This window comes from Sus scrofa, chromosome 9 (genome assembly GCF_054392235.1).
Source record: "Sus scrofa isolate SSC_HxYL_T2T_F1_AM1 chromosome 9, Sscrofa_HxYL_maternal_Yorkshire_Landrace_v2.0, whole genome shotgun sequence".
In the NCBI taxonomy this organism is placed as follows: domain Eukaryota; kingdom Metazoa; phylum Chordata; class Mammalia; order Artiodactyla; family Suidae; genus Sus; species Sus scrofa.
The window spans coordinates 131,042,644-131,057,817 of record NC_139391.1 but is presented as its reverse complement, the minus strand read 5'-3'; the positions used below and the strand labels follow the sequence as shown (position 1 = coordinate 131,057,817).

At 42.1% G+C, this 15,174-nt stretch overlaps 1 protein-coding gene across 3 annotated transcripts in view; it reads right to left on the bottom strand.

The window, feature by feature from the left end:
• Window positions 1-4,478, bottom strand: part of RNF2 (ring finger protein 2) — a 55,829-nt gene extending 51,351 nt beyond the window's left edge. Inside the window, exon 1 of one of the 3 annotated variants that reach the window (XM_003130379.7) lies at window positions 4,156-4,478. The gene's annotated coding sequence lies outside the window, so the exon portion shown is untranslated. Of the gene's footprint in view, window positions 1-3,156; window positions 3,969-4,155 lie in introns of those variants that run through there. The other 2 variants (XM_005667825.4, XM_021102630.2) reach the window with 2 other exon arrangements.
• Between the last annotated feature and the right edge of the window lie 10,696 nt (window positions 4,479-15,174).

The following is a 15,174-nucleotide window of genomic DNA, read 5'->3' as shown; positions in this document are numbered from 1 at the left end:
CCGCTGGCCTACACCAGAACCACAGCAACGCAGGATCTGAGTCACGTCTTTGACCAACACCACAGTTCATGGCAACACCAAATCCTTAACCCACTGAGCAAGGCCAGGGATCAAACCCTCGTCCTCATGGATGCTAGCTAGTCAGGTTCGTTAACCACTAAGCCACAACAGGAACTCCTCCTCTGAGCTATCTTGCCGCTTTACTGAAGGAAAAAAGTAAAGGAATTTTGGAGTTATTCCCATAGGTTAAAAGGTACTGTAGAAAGAATGCCAAACCCTTTAAATTTATGTATATTAAGTTAAAACACAAAAATCATGTAACTTTTGTGATTTAAACTATACAGCTTGCAAAGAAAAAAAAAGAGGAAAATGAGAATTATTTAAACAGTGCACACTATTCCAAGCACACCCCCCCACATCCTCTCACTAGAGCACATGTATCCTAGAGAACATGTGAGATGGTGGAACGGACCTGCTGCTCCTCAGTGGTCTCAGTTCCCACAAGTCTCTCCTGGTATGAGCATGGCGCATGCTGATTCTTACATTTAGAATTTTTCTTGCTGTTGCTTAACATCACCGATAATGCAAGCTGACTACTTCGTCTAGTGTTCAACCCAAGAAACAGCAATCTGTTCCAACACTAAAGTTGAACTGAACTTATTGGTATGTTCTCCCGTCCTAAGGGATTTTCAAGCATAATTTTTTGCTACATGTGATTTTCATTTTATGCATTGACTTTAGCATCTGATTTCTTCATAAAATACAACTCCACTCTACAGCATAGAAACGAAAAGAAATCACTCTAGCAGGAGAGCCCAAATCAACACATCTGATGAAAACAAGTGACCAAAATGCTCTAATATTTTTCATATGGTTTGTTACTTCAGTTAATAAGATGTCCTCATAGGTAACCTGATCTAAGCTTAACTTCAAAACTAATTTTTCAGTATTGTACTTAATAAACTGACTTCTTAAAATTATGACAAAACGCTAGATCTGCAGAAGCAGCAAACATGTTTTAACGCATTCTTTAACTGAAATGAGAGAAAGCAAATTCAAGCAGTAAGAATCTCTCATGGAATTTTTAGCAATGTATGTATACAGCTCCCAAGCAGCCAACAGAAGGTATCACTAGGTCCAGACATATTAGTCCTCTTCAGCTGCCCAACATCCAAAAGACAACAGAGAGGTGAAAGGAATTTTAAACTTAAAAGTCCATGGCCAGTTCCACTGGAGATCCTCCACACAGCATAAAACTGGAGAGTGGGCCACCTATCCCCTTAGCATCTGTAAAGTCAGGAACTCGTCATCAATCTCCTACTCAAGTGCCAAGAGTCTCAATACCAGTCAGTATATCCATGTCAAATCAACCAAACTCCTTACAAGAGACCCAAAGGACTCGTCTGACTAGGAGGGATATAGGATAACTGGACCTACAGAAAATGGACAGGGTAACTGTATTGTACCTCTATGTACCCAAATTACATAGGGATCTACTCATTTAAACATAAACAAACATTCAATAAGCTACTATGGTAACCTAGGAATATAAGATTTCTGCGAAATGAAATAATCAGGAAATTAAATACTGGTGTCAGACGACAATGTCTTCCACACCATGTGTAATACAAAGCACTAATTAAAAATCAAGTGTAGATCTGTATGCAGACAGACTGTACATACTCTCAGTATTTTTCCTTTTTTATTTTTTTCATTTTTTTTTTTTTGTCTTTTTACCATTTCTTGGGCCACTCCCGTGGCATATGGAGGTTCCCAGGCTAGGGGTCTAATTGGAGCTGTAGCAGCCGGCCTACACCAGAGCCTCGGCAACTCGGGATCCGAGCCGCGTCTGCAACCTACACCACAGCTCACAGCAACGCCGGATCATTAACCCACTGAGCAAGGGCAAGGACCAAACCCGCAACCTCATGGTTCCTAGTCGGATTCGTTAACCACTGCGCCACGACGGGAACTCCTACTTTTCCTTTTTTAAAAAGTACAAACTGTGATGCATTCTCTAGTTTCTCCAGACCTAACGAATGAATCACTACAAAACTGTAAGGTGCTTTATGTCATACCAGAAACGCTGCCATAATTTTAATAAAGTGCATTTTAATGTTAACTCACTTCTCTTGCTGGAGGGAACTGTGCTTCTGTGCTAATGTACAGAAATGAAACTGTCACTGAAACATCTGGAAATATGTTATTCATTAGACATATATCACCTTTACTCCAAATACTACATAACATAAACACAAATCATAAATAAATTAAATTAAAGAGACAGACCTGACACCACATACGGAAGGTCAGTAACAAGCAAATGAAATTTCAAAGATGTTTGCTGACCTGCTCTATATTTCTGTCCACACAAACCACGGAGCTAGCAGTCTGACTGCTACATACTGGCTGAGGAAAAACTCAAAATTCTCAGAATGTTGAATGTCTGCATTGTCTACACTATGTTAACGGTTCTAATTTGAATTTTTTCTATGCAGCACATTTGAGGACCATCAGCATATTTTTCTAATACTCAAACGGACTAGCCTACTCGAAAATTCTGTATTTCATTCTCACACCTACTATAAACAACCTCAAATGTGTATTCCACAAGGGTACCTGAAGGAATTATCTCTAATCCTTCGAAAAAAGTGAGGGGCCATATTTGCTGTGCCATCCTTAGAAAACAGTCATATAACTACCCATTATTTTACTAAAAATTACGTTAAACGTACAAACAAGAGCGTAGAAGATACCTGTTGATTGCGACAAGTAGAAATTTTAGAGGGAAAAAGGAATAACCAAGAGTCATACTGTTGACATTTAAATTCTTTATATAAACCAAAGGATGAAATATTTACTTTAAAACCAAGCCCTAACACCAATCTAAGTTATTAAAATATTCAACGACGATACTCTAACGCAAGTGGGGAAAGTAGGGCTTATCTGCCAATTACACTAGGTATTCCGGCTGATCATCTTGGAACTACCAAAAGTAGATTACGTAATGCAAATCACTGGTTCGCTACTTTTAAACATAATTTTCAGTCTAAAACACTGAAAACACTTCCTTTAAAAAAATTTTTAATAAAGCATTTTGCGAAAATACCGAATGCAAACCTACCCTTTTCATGGCAAACAAATATCTTTACATACCTCCAAGAAACCTGACGTTTTCAAACCATTCTACCACGTAAAGGCACACATTCTTTAAAACTTCCAACAGCCAGGCAGCAGATGCAGATTCAAGGAGATAAGCGTATAATTGGTCTTAGCGGCCAAATAATTGGCATGAACCTCAAAGTTTTAGAGACCATGTTTTTACTAACAGCATCTCCGGGAGCAGGGAGGCGACTTATGTAGGAGGGAAACGATCCTGACAACCAGGACGAGGGCTCTCCGGCGACACCGCGTACCAAAGACCTCAGCGTACACGATCCGGTTCCAAACTCGAAGCTTCCATCAGAACAAACCAAGTCACTCCCTCCCCCTACAACTCCTCCGGGGCAACCTCGCGGTTTTAGAAAGCAGCAACAGATACTCCCGAGCAGGCAGGAGGCACTCCAGGAATGTTTCACCAGGAGGGGTCTCCTGGCAGCCTAGAGGGAACCCCGACGCCGAGCATCGGCTCCATCCGCGAACCCGGACTCCAGCACCCGGGGGCAAAACGGAGCTCTTTGCACAAAGCGCCCCTGCCCCCGCCCCCACCCGGTGCGGACACACACCCCCGCCAGCAACAGAAAAGCCCGGAGGAAAAACCCCGCATTCCACGCGGTTTGCCTCCCGAGAGGGGCCTCGGGGAGGCGGGGGGGGGGGGGGCGCATCGCAGCCCCGGCCTCCGCTCAGACGAGCGAGCGGCAAGCGGTTCGCACCGAAGGAACGAATCCCCGAGCTTCGCCCACGGGGTGCTCCCCAAGCCGGACTCACCACCCGCGCCGAGACCCTCGAAGGAACGGGAACAATGAGAGGCCGCCTCCCCCGCCATCCCCGCCCCGAGAGCGGCCGGGGGGGACGGCGCCATCGCCCCTCACACCCCCGCGGACACACACCCCCCCCAGCCCCGGGGCGGCCGTCAGCCACCCGCAGCCCCGCCACGCCGACGCGCGGCCCGGCCCGCCGCTCCCGCGCCCCTCGCCTCCCCGCCGCCCCACTCACCGGCTCCCGCCCCAGCCCGGGGCTCCGCTGGCCGCGGCCGGAGTGAGACACGGGAAGAAGGCGCCGCGGCCGCCGGCGCCGCCGCACAATATGGCGAGCCTCGGCTTCCGCAATGGAGCTCGGGAAATACAACAGGGGCCGCTCAATATTCATGAGAGACCGAGGGGAAGCCGGCTTTGCCGGCGCGGCAGGGAGGGCGGGAAGGAGCGAGCAGGCGAAGGGGCGGAGGCGCGGGACGGGGACGTGCGCGGCGCGGGGAGGCCCGCGGCGCGAGGGGAGGGGGCGCCGCCGCGTGCTGCTCGGAGGCCCCGCGCCGCCGCCCCGCCCTGGCCGCTCGGCCCCGCCCCCCGGGCGCCCTCCGCGGGGCGACGCAGCCCCCGGGCGACGCCCGCGAGACGGCGGCGCCACCTCGTTCCCGGCGCCGGCTCCCCTTGAGCGCTCCTCCCCCCGCCTGCGACCCCCGCCCCCTGCGCCCCACTGCACCGCCCTCGCCGGCTCCCGGGGGTCAGGCCGGACTCCTGCCCGCCGCGCCGGGGACTGCCTCCTGCTCTCACACCCATCCCACTCGCTGGGCTTTCAGCGTCCACAACTTCACCTGAACTTCGGCACTCTGCCATCCCCCTAAAACAAACACACACTTTCCATCCTTGGGTAGTGAACCCACAGGAGCTAATTCCGGGGAAAATGACCTTCAGTTCTCAGAGTATATGCTTGGACATCTGTAAGCATTTGTTCTCATCAGGGCTTCTTTCCTATCTTGCTGCTGTTTTACTCCTTCCTCTTAGGCCCCCTCCCAGTATTACCTTCTGAATTTGAGAATATAGGAAGTGGTAGATTTAACAGATGTAATTATTACCTAAAACACAACCAATTAGTCTCCAAAAAAGTATATAAAATGTGTATAAATGAAGCTACAAGCTGAAAAAGTAACAGTGAAAGAGTTCCCTGACCTCAAGATGGGTGAGGTGATCTGCTCTCCTGAAAAGATAACCAACACTACCAAGCGGTGAATGTGAAGGTACTTGTGGCACAAAGGAATAGACTGCACTGGGAATTGGGCGAACTAGGTTTATAGCCTCCAAAGTGCCTCTAACTATGTGATGACTGAATTACATAATTGCTCTGGTCTGTACTTTCCTCATTTGCAAAGTGAGAGGATTGTGCTGAATGATTCTTAGGTCCTTTCCTGATTTTGAACTCTCTACATGCAATCCCAAGTAAATGGTATGAATTTATATAAGATTTTGGAAAAGAAAAGGATCGATTCCAGCTGATGTGTTCAGAGACAATTTGCTGAGGAGCTAGGATTTGAGTAGGACTGTGACGGACAGCTTTGGATAGGTAGAAAGAAAGAAGACAAGTATTAAAATATTAAAGACAAAACATTATGTGCCCTACCTAATAATCCATTAAGGTAAACAAGTGCAAAGCCAGTGACTTGAAAATTTTCACCTGCTTTTTAAAGCTTTAAATAAGAAATGACAATTCCTTACAGGCCCTTCAAGGTTAAGCTCTTTTTCCAATGTGGAAAAAAAATAAAAATCAAAATAATCAGGAATACCCCCCCCCCGTAAGAGTCCACTTTCTGAAGATAGTGCAATTGCAGAAACACCTCCCTTCTTTGTTCACAACTGCATGTGTCTTTCAATTAAGGCTGTTGATAATTCAAAACCATTTGCTCTAGTGAAAATGCTTATGAAAATAATGATGTGTGGTTAAGATATTCAGTTGATATTGAGAAACGTGATCATTTGTAAAAAGCACAGGAACTTTATGGATAAAAGTTAAATATAGTACTTAAAGATTCACAGGAGAATTAATAGAAAAATGAAAAACTTATGGGATATCTGGATTAAATGTGATTAAAAAGCTAGACCTCAGGCTAGCATCCTTAATATGAAAGACATTACTGACAAATTAATGGAATGCATATTATTTTATCTCTTACCCAAAAACTTGGAGAGTATTATGGGCCTTTCCTGACTGCATCAATCAGGGAAGGCTATGTTACAATGTAGTACAAAGCATCTCCCAAATCACCATGGCTTAACACAAGAAAAGTTTACTGCTTGCTCATGCTTCATGTAAATCAGACTCATTCTATTCCAGTCACTCCAGAAACCTATTGACAGAGGGTTCACCATCTCACAGCAGTATCACCTGGAACACAGCAACTAAGTTTCCCGGCAGAGGAAGAAAGTGACTACTAAAGAATCCCTATGAACTTTCACAGCCTTAGCTTGGAAAGGAAACAGATCCCTGTTCACATGTCATTGGCCAAAACTGGTTGCAGGGCCTCCTCTGTCTGCAAGGGGGCTGAGTCCTTGAACCAAGGTTGAACTGAGCTCAGGAGAAGCAGTGATATTGGCGAACAATACTAACTCAGTCACTCTGACCCCATCAGTCCGCTTCTAGGTATTCTGAGAACACTCTTAAGAATCCTTATTTCATAACATTGGCTCTCCTGAGTGGCTTCAAGAAAGATATGGTTTCAAAAATAAATTCTCTGTATTCGTTAAGAGTTGATTATCATATAAATAGAATGGACTTAATATTTTTCTTCCCCTTTGTTTTAAATTGTATATTAATGTCAGGTCCATAGTCAGTCTATAAATAGTGATTTGACATCCAGCCTATGTTCTTTTCGCTAATTTTTTGACCTGACGTGAGGGACACTACCCTGAAAAACATTTTGTACTAACACTCTGCCCCCTTATTAAATGTGCTAATTGGAAGTGATAACCATATTTTAAGCAGGGAGATATTAACACTATATAACACAAGTATTATAGGTGGATGACTAGATGAACCCCAATTAGAAAGTTTCTTTTCCCTCAAAACTTCAGAAGTAACCTGTTAATAACATGGTGAATTGGGTAGAAATCTGTGATCAAGAAAGTCACCTAGGAGCTCCCGTCGTGGCGCAGGGGTTGACGAATCCGACTAGGAACCATGAGGTTGCAGGTTCGGTCCCTGGCCTGGCTCAGTGGGTTAAGGATCCGGCATTGCCGTGAGCTGTGGTGTAGGTCGCAGATGCGGCTCGGATCCCGCGTTGCTGTGGCTCCGGTGTAGGCCAGTGGGTATGGCTCCGATTCGACCCCTAGCCTGGGAACCCCCATATGCCGCAGGAGCAGCCCAAGAAATGGCAAAAAAGACAAAAAAAAAAATCACCTTTTTACTGGATTTCTGCTATGGTAATGCTACAAACTCAGAGATTAGTTCAGCTCAGTCAACTTTATTGAGTGTTCACTACATGCCAACAGTTTGCTCAGTGCTTGGAATAAGGATATGAATGTAACTAGCATACAAGTTCCGTGAAAGCAGAAATCTTAATCACCAATGTATAACTAGCATAGCGCTTAGCATACAGTAGGTGCTCAATAAATGGGTGTTAAGAGAATGGGAAAGACTGGGAATCTCAGTGTGTATGTGAAATAGGATAGTTCATGAAGCTTGATTTGCCTCACTTTTACCACTTCAGAGCAGACCTTTCTGTCAAGATTGCATTTAGTCCTCCAGAGCCCTTCCCCGTATTTAGGCAGTGTGTCTTAAATGGAAATTCATGTCTGCCTATTCTATATCCACTACATGGATTTCTTTTCAGCTGTTCTCCAGATACCTAATTGTTATCTGTTTATCTGAGATGAAGATTGCAGGCCACCAAAACTTTGTTAATAAAAAGCTCTCTCCTGGTACAGCCACTATGGAGAACAGCTTGGAGATACCTTAGAAATCTATACATAGAACTTCCATATGACCCCGCAATCCCACTCTTGGGCATCTATCCAGACAAAACTCTACTTAAAAGAGACACATGCACCCGCATGTTCATTGCAGCACTATTCACAATAGCCAAGACATGGAAACAACCCAAATGTCCATCGACAGATGATTGTATTCGGAAGATGTGGTATATATATACACAATGGAATACTACTCAGCCATAAAAAAGAATGACATCATGCCATTTGCAGCAACATGGATGGAACTAGAGAATCTCATACTGAGTGAAATGAGCCAGAAAGACAAAGACAAATACCATATGATATCCCTTATAACTGGAATCTAATATCCAGCACAAATGAACATCTCTCCTCAGAAAAGAAAATCATGGACTTGGAGAAGAGACTGCCTGATGGGAGGGGGAGGGAATGGGAGGGATCGGGAGCTTGGGCTTATCAGACACAAGTTAGAATAGATTTACAAGGAGATCCTGCTGAATAGCATTGAGAACTTTGTCTAGATACTCATGTTGCAACAGAAGAAAGGGTGGGGGAAAAAATGTAATTGTAATGTATACATGTAAGGATAACCTGACCCCCTTGCGGTACAGTGGGAAAATTTAAAAAAAATATTAAAAAAAAGCTCTCTCTCTTTATATATCACAGTTTATAGAACATGTTTATACCCATCATTTCACTGAATCTTCAGAACAATTCTCCAAGGTATTATTCCTACTCCATAGAGGAGGGCAATGTGACTTCTGTGGTTAACTAACTCTCCCAAACATTGATTCCTAAGGGGCAGGGCTGAGGCTCAAACCGAGGTCGTCGGACTCCGAGTCCAGGATACATCCCACTGTGCCTTCCCTGTCTGTGCCGCATGTACGACTCCAGCATTTGTCTTCTTTCTAGTGGGTAAGTGGTCTGAGACAAACATCTCCGAGCTTCCTCTCAACACTAATATTTATTCCAATCCTCACATGCTAACATAATAGTCTCTGAACCTGATCTTTGACAGAAAACCATCAAGTTTTGGGTTTTTTCTCAGAAAAGTTACTTTAAAAAATTAAAACTAAAAGGTAGGCTAAAAGACTGGAATAGCTTGGACTTTAATCACTATGTATATTACATATATAACTGTCAAAACATGTCTCCTACCAAAATCTCTATTTGCCGTCTTTTAAATGTGCTGTGCTTTCTTTGAAAGGGTCAAATTAGGTAGGAACATTGTGCAAAAGCCTAAAGAGACCTATAATTCAAGATGGCTTCAGGAAGCAGGCAACTCAAGATTTACTACCTCTTCAGCTGAAAAAATATAGTTCTAGCCACAAGCTTTTGTAAGTTTTATTTGTATTTCAGCATAGTGCATTTCCTTTTGTGACACTTCCCTGGGTGTTTTAGTTCATTGTTCCTTTTTATGTTCCCAAGACAAGCAATATAATTGGCGCTACTCTTCACTGTTCAGCTTAGTGTTAAACAAATTAAATGAGATGGGCTAGTTAGACTTTCAGGGAGAAATAAACAATATTGCTATTTCCCTCCTATGGAGACTTGGAATGGTATTTTATATGTCCCAGATGTGGCCACATTCTGCTTAACATCTGTTAGTGCATTTTATTAAAATAATGAACTAGCATGTGTTTGAAAAGTCAAAAGAATGAATAAAAGTTTTCATTCTGATGCATCACAAATAGCCAACTCTTTCTTTTGTAATTAATAATGGAGGAATAATAAACAGAGAATATTATTGTGATAGCCAATTTCATATGTAAAATAAAGTGTGATTTGATAATTATTGGCTTCAGCTTTCTAATATGAAGTAAATTTATTCTATTCAAACAAATTTTGTAGTTTTTTTCCTTTCAAAATGTTTACTGCAAGAGATGAGATCTGTGCCTTGGCATTGATCTAAGAACACCAAGAATAATCTTGGAAACTAACAAGGAATAGATAATTAAGATCCAGACACTCAGAACTAAAATGGAAATTTCCCTGGAAAAGAAGGCTGGAAGATCCCAGGGGTAACATACAGATGAAGAGTACAAAATATTTAAATCGAGTTACAGCTTGCTCACATGCTTTTGTGGACATTTTAATTTTTCCCTCTTAAAACAAGCATGGTGCTAGAATGCTTTTGTGGGGTGAGAGAGTGGAGGGTAAAGACATCTCTTCTCTAACACATTTCTTGGAAATGTTTTTTAGTAAAGAATTCAAAAGAACTGCCAGATCCCACCCATACAAAGAAAATTTTGTTTTATTTTAAACTACATCAAGATCTGGAAACCCCTGCAGTATCCATCTGCTGAGTAATTAGCATTTTATACTCCACAAAAGTAAACCATTTAGATATACACTGAATAACACACTAAAGTAGGTTATAATTGAGGGAAATCTGAAAACCATCCTGGTCAACCTAGAATACTGAAGTTTTATGTGTTACATCCAAGAAGAGATATTTTCTAAGGATTTTTTTCTGTAGAAAACTGGTTTTTATCTTTTGAAAAAATTTATTGAAGTAGAGCTGAGATTATATTAATTTCAGGTGTGCAACATGTATTTCCATATTTTTATACATTAGACACCATATGATAAATATTATACAGTAGTATAAAATACTGAATATATTCCCTGTGTCCTACACTGTATCACTGCTAGTTTATAACTGCTAGTTTGTATCTCTTAATCTTTTTACCTATTTCACCCATCCCCTGCCCCCATCTTCCCTCTGGAAACCACTAGTTTGTCTATCTGTGAGTCTGTTTCTATTTTGTCATATTTGTTCATTTTTTCTTTTTCTTTTTTTTTAGATTCCACATATAAGAAAAACATACAGTCTTGTCTTTCTCTGACTTATTTCACTAAGCATAATACTCTCCAGGTCCATCCATGTTGTCACAAATGGCAAGACTCCCTTCTTTTTCATAATTGACTGTGGTTCCTTAAGAATTATGAGATCTAAAAAAAAAAAAAAAAAAAGGAGTTCCCGTCGTGGCGCAGTGGTTAACGAATCCGACTAGGAACCATGAGGTTGCGGGTTTGGTCCCTGCCCTTGCTCAGTGGGTTAACGATCCGGCGTTGCCGTGAGCTGTGGTGTAGGTTGCAGACGCGGCTTGGGTCCTTGGATCCAGCGTTGCTGTGGCTCTGGCGTAGGCTGGTGGCTGCAGCTCCGATTCAACCCCTAGCCTGGGAACCTCCATATGCCGTGGGAGCGGCCGAAGAAATAGCAAAAAAAAAAAAAAAAAAAGAATTAGGAGATCTGCCACATATGGAGTAAGATGAAATAAAGGTGACTACAAATGAAGCTTCTTATCATAGTATCCTATTAGGAGTGTATAGGTGGCCTAACTCACCTTGTTGTGTCCCTCTCCGACAATCACTCCTCCACTGATCTAATTAGTTCTTGTTCTAGAACAGTATTAATGTTCAGTTAGTGGAGAAATCACTAAGCCAATTCCTTGACTTCTTGACACTTATACATCCTTAGCCTCCAGTTTCACTCTTGCACTTCATCATAGTAGCTACCCTGGTGTGATCCTCCCTTTAATTTGAAAGACTACTCTGGGCCTGACCTCAACACAGATGTATGTCTCTTACTCTACATGATCCAGTTCTTAGCTGTTTGCCAACCTATTCATTTCCTGACCTGGCTCTTTAATTAGGCTTGGCCATATTCTCATCTCAGCCAAGCTTAGAGCTTGACACATACTGAGTGCAAAATGTATTACAAGAAGCTGTCACAAATATAACCTGTAGACAACATGTCATCTGTCTTTCCAAAAGAGCCATCTCTGTCAACGAATGAAGAAAATACGGAGTTCTTTAATGGAAAAGAACAGAGAAGCAATGAGGCTGCTATCTTTGGAACTGAACACTCCAGGAATGATCCTGGGTCAGGAGAACCCATGTTAGGAATGTCATGTGATATTGTTGCAGCTGCCCAAAGAAAAATTATGACCAACAGGAAAGTTTGTTACTGGTAGACTTTCAAGTAGAACTGTATTTGCAGTCAAATGTTCTACCCCTGAGCGGTAGCCTCTCAGGTAGAACTATATTTAGATGTTGACTTTAAAGAGTCTTGTCAAAATACAGTAGCATTTCATATCAAGAGTGAAAGTTTAAAATTCTATATATTAATCATAAATTCCAGTTGGCACTCAAAGCATGACGAGTTCTCAAACCACATTTAATGTCTTTCTCCCCCATTCACTTGCTTAGTTTAGCTGTGTGTGCTTATGGTCCTCCTCCCCTCATAGTGAAAGCAGCAGGGGGTGGAAATGTCATTGCTCATCTTTTGACACCAGTCATTACTCAGTATTTGACACAATGTAATAGACAGACAGATAGATAGACAGACAGATATGCCTTGCTCCTAAGATACAGTTTGCTTTTAAGTAATGGTAATAACTACAGCTCTTTTAAAACAGTCAATAAAAATACTTGCTTTATATATTTTACAAATAGGGTTTAACTTAATCATTACCATAACATTTAGAGAAATGCAAATTTGAGTAGGTACAATTTTCTACCTAGCATGTTCAGGAAATACTCACTGTTGGTCAATGTTTATGAACACAGCTATTGCATACTTTATTGATGTGCAGGAAAAAAATGACACAACTTCTTAAAAGCAAAATTTTGTCATTATTTCTCAAAAAAAAATTTTTTTTTTTTTTTTGCCTTTTTAGGGCCACACCCGCAGCATATGGAGTTTCTCAGACTAGGAGTTGAATCAGAGCTGTAGCTTCTGGCCTACACCACAGCCACAAGCAACGCCAGATCTGAGCCATGTCTGGGACCTACACCACACCTCATGGCAACACTGGATCCTTAACCCACTGAAACAGGTCAGGGATTGAACCTGTGTCCTCATGGATACTAGTCAGATTGGTTTCTGCTGAGCCATGATGGGAACTCCTCAAAATGTTTAATGTATATATCTGCAGCCTAAGAAATACAATTCCAGGAATGTATCCTACAGGAGTACTCACATAGTATACGAAGCAATACATACATGAATATTAATTTTTGCATTGATTGTGTTTGTTAAAAAACTGAATATAACCATTTTTGCTAAAGAAATTTTGGTATATCTATACAGTATTATATAGGTGTTAAAAAGAATGAGATGGAGCTACAAGTACTGATATAGAAAGATATATATTAAATCGGGGAGTTCCCATCGTGGCGCAGTGGTTAACGAATCCGACTAGGAACCATGAGGTTGCGGGTTCGGTCCCTGCCCTTGCTCAGTGGGTTAACGATCCGGCGTTGCCGTGAGCTGTGGTGTAGGTTGCAGACGCGGCTCGGATCCCGCGTTGCTGTGGCTCTGGCGTAGGCCGGTGGCTACAGCTCCGATTCAACCCCTAGCCTGGGAACCTCCATATGCCGCGGGAGCGGCCCAAGAAATAGCAACAACAACAACAACAACAAAAAAAAAAAAAAAAAAAAAAAAAAAAAAAAAGAAAGATATATATTAAATAATAATATATTCTTAAATAAAAATACGTATCATATTTATCAGTTCTCAGCAATACGTACCATATATCCCATTTTTGTAATATAAAAATATTTAAAAGAATATACACCAAACTATTCAGAGGAATTGATTTTATATATATATATTTTTATTATTTTTTTTTTTTGGTCTTTTGTCTTTTTAGGGCTACACCTACAGCATATGAAGTTTCCGAGGCTAGGGGTCAAATACAAAGTGTAGCTGCTGGCCTACACCATAGCCATAGCAGCTTATAATCCAAGCTGTGTCTGTGAACTACATCACAGCTCACGGCAATGCCGGATCCTTAACCCACTGAGCAAGGCCAGGGATCAAACCCGCGTCCTCATGGATACTAGTCGGGTTCATTAACTGCTGAGCCATGACTGTCACTTCCGAGATGAACTGATTACATTTAAGGAGAGGAGGACTTCTAAGGACTTTTAGTTTCTAAAAGTATTTCTGTATTGTTTGGATGTTTCACGATGGAATAAAACATTGTGTCATCATAAAAGTAGTAATGATACAATTACATATAAAAAGTAATCTTATTTAATAAAAATAAGTGAAAATCTCAGCACATATCTACCTGTTATTGACTGAAGGACTGAGGTAGAGAAAACAATTGTTCTAGATCAAGCATCATCAGCAAAACAAATAGAAAAACTAGAACTTGGAAATTCTTTGCTTTGTTTCTAGAGATCTAGTTGTATATCGGCCTTGAAAATCAGGGATTCAAATGGTTTGTTAAACGAGATCTCAGTCTCTATTCCCCTAAACATTCCTAACCCTACTTAGCAAAAATTTAGGCTAACCATGGACAAACTAATGATTATAGAGCCCTCAAATAGCAACCCTTTCAAAGAGTTCTAGGACCTATATAATTATCTTGGGATTCTATTCTCCTCCTACTAATTTTTATCCCACAGTCTCTAGGGAAAATATCAGGTGTTGTTTGCTAATTAGACTCCTTAGTACTCCCTCAAGAAATTCCTACTGATTTAGCATGTGATTGCAGGAAGTAAGTACAAATTGAAGGTTGAGAATCAAATATTTGAATTTTCCATCTCGTATATCTCTATTCCAGAGAATCCTGCCGCCCCCACCCCCAGCCCCCAGGCTCTGTAAGATCACCATATGGTAAAAAGCTTGGGCAATGTATTAGGCTGGGCTCAGGAGACTTGACTTCCTTCCAGCATGTCTCAAGTGACCCGAGGGGTCACAGCAAAAGTGCTAGCCACTAAAGTTGGGGTAGAGTGGGGATGAGGTTATTCAGAGAGAGGGGAGCTCAGGGACTGACTGAAAAGGACAGGTTGTTTCTCTAAAGTGGCCAAATGCCCAGATCTGGAGCAAGAACACAATACACAGACAAGGAGGAAGTCCATGAAATCAGGGCTTAGGACAAGTTCAGGGGGTGCAAGGTGTCCACCTGAAAGTTGAATCAGAGGATCTGAAGCCAGGAACATCAAAAGGAGCTACCTCTCTGCCTCTTTCAGTAGAGAGGATGACAACAGAGGTGATGAATAAGGGAGAGGTACAAGGCTCTTGTGAGCTGAGGCTGCCAAAGGAACCCCAACCCTATGTCCTTAAGTTGCAGGTGGGCCAAATCTGAAGACACAGGCAAAACAGAGAATTACTGAGTGAGGGTCATGAGAAGCAGAGGGGCAGTAAGGAAAATTAGAGATGTGGATCCAAATAGTGCACTGAAATTGGAAAAAGCTCCTGAGATAGATGAGAGGAATCAGAGTGAGTTGAAGAGAGCCAGGGCCAATGAGAGGTGGACATGTGATAACTCTTGCAGTT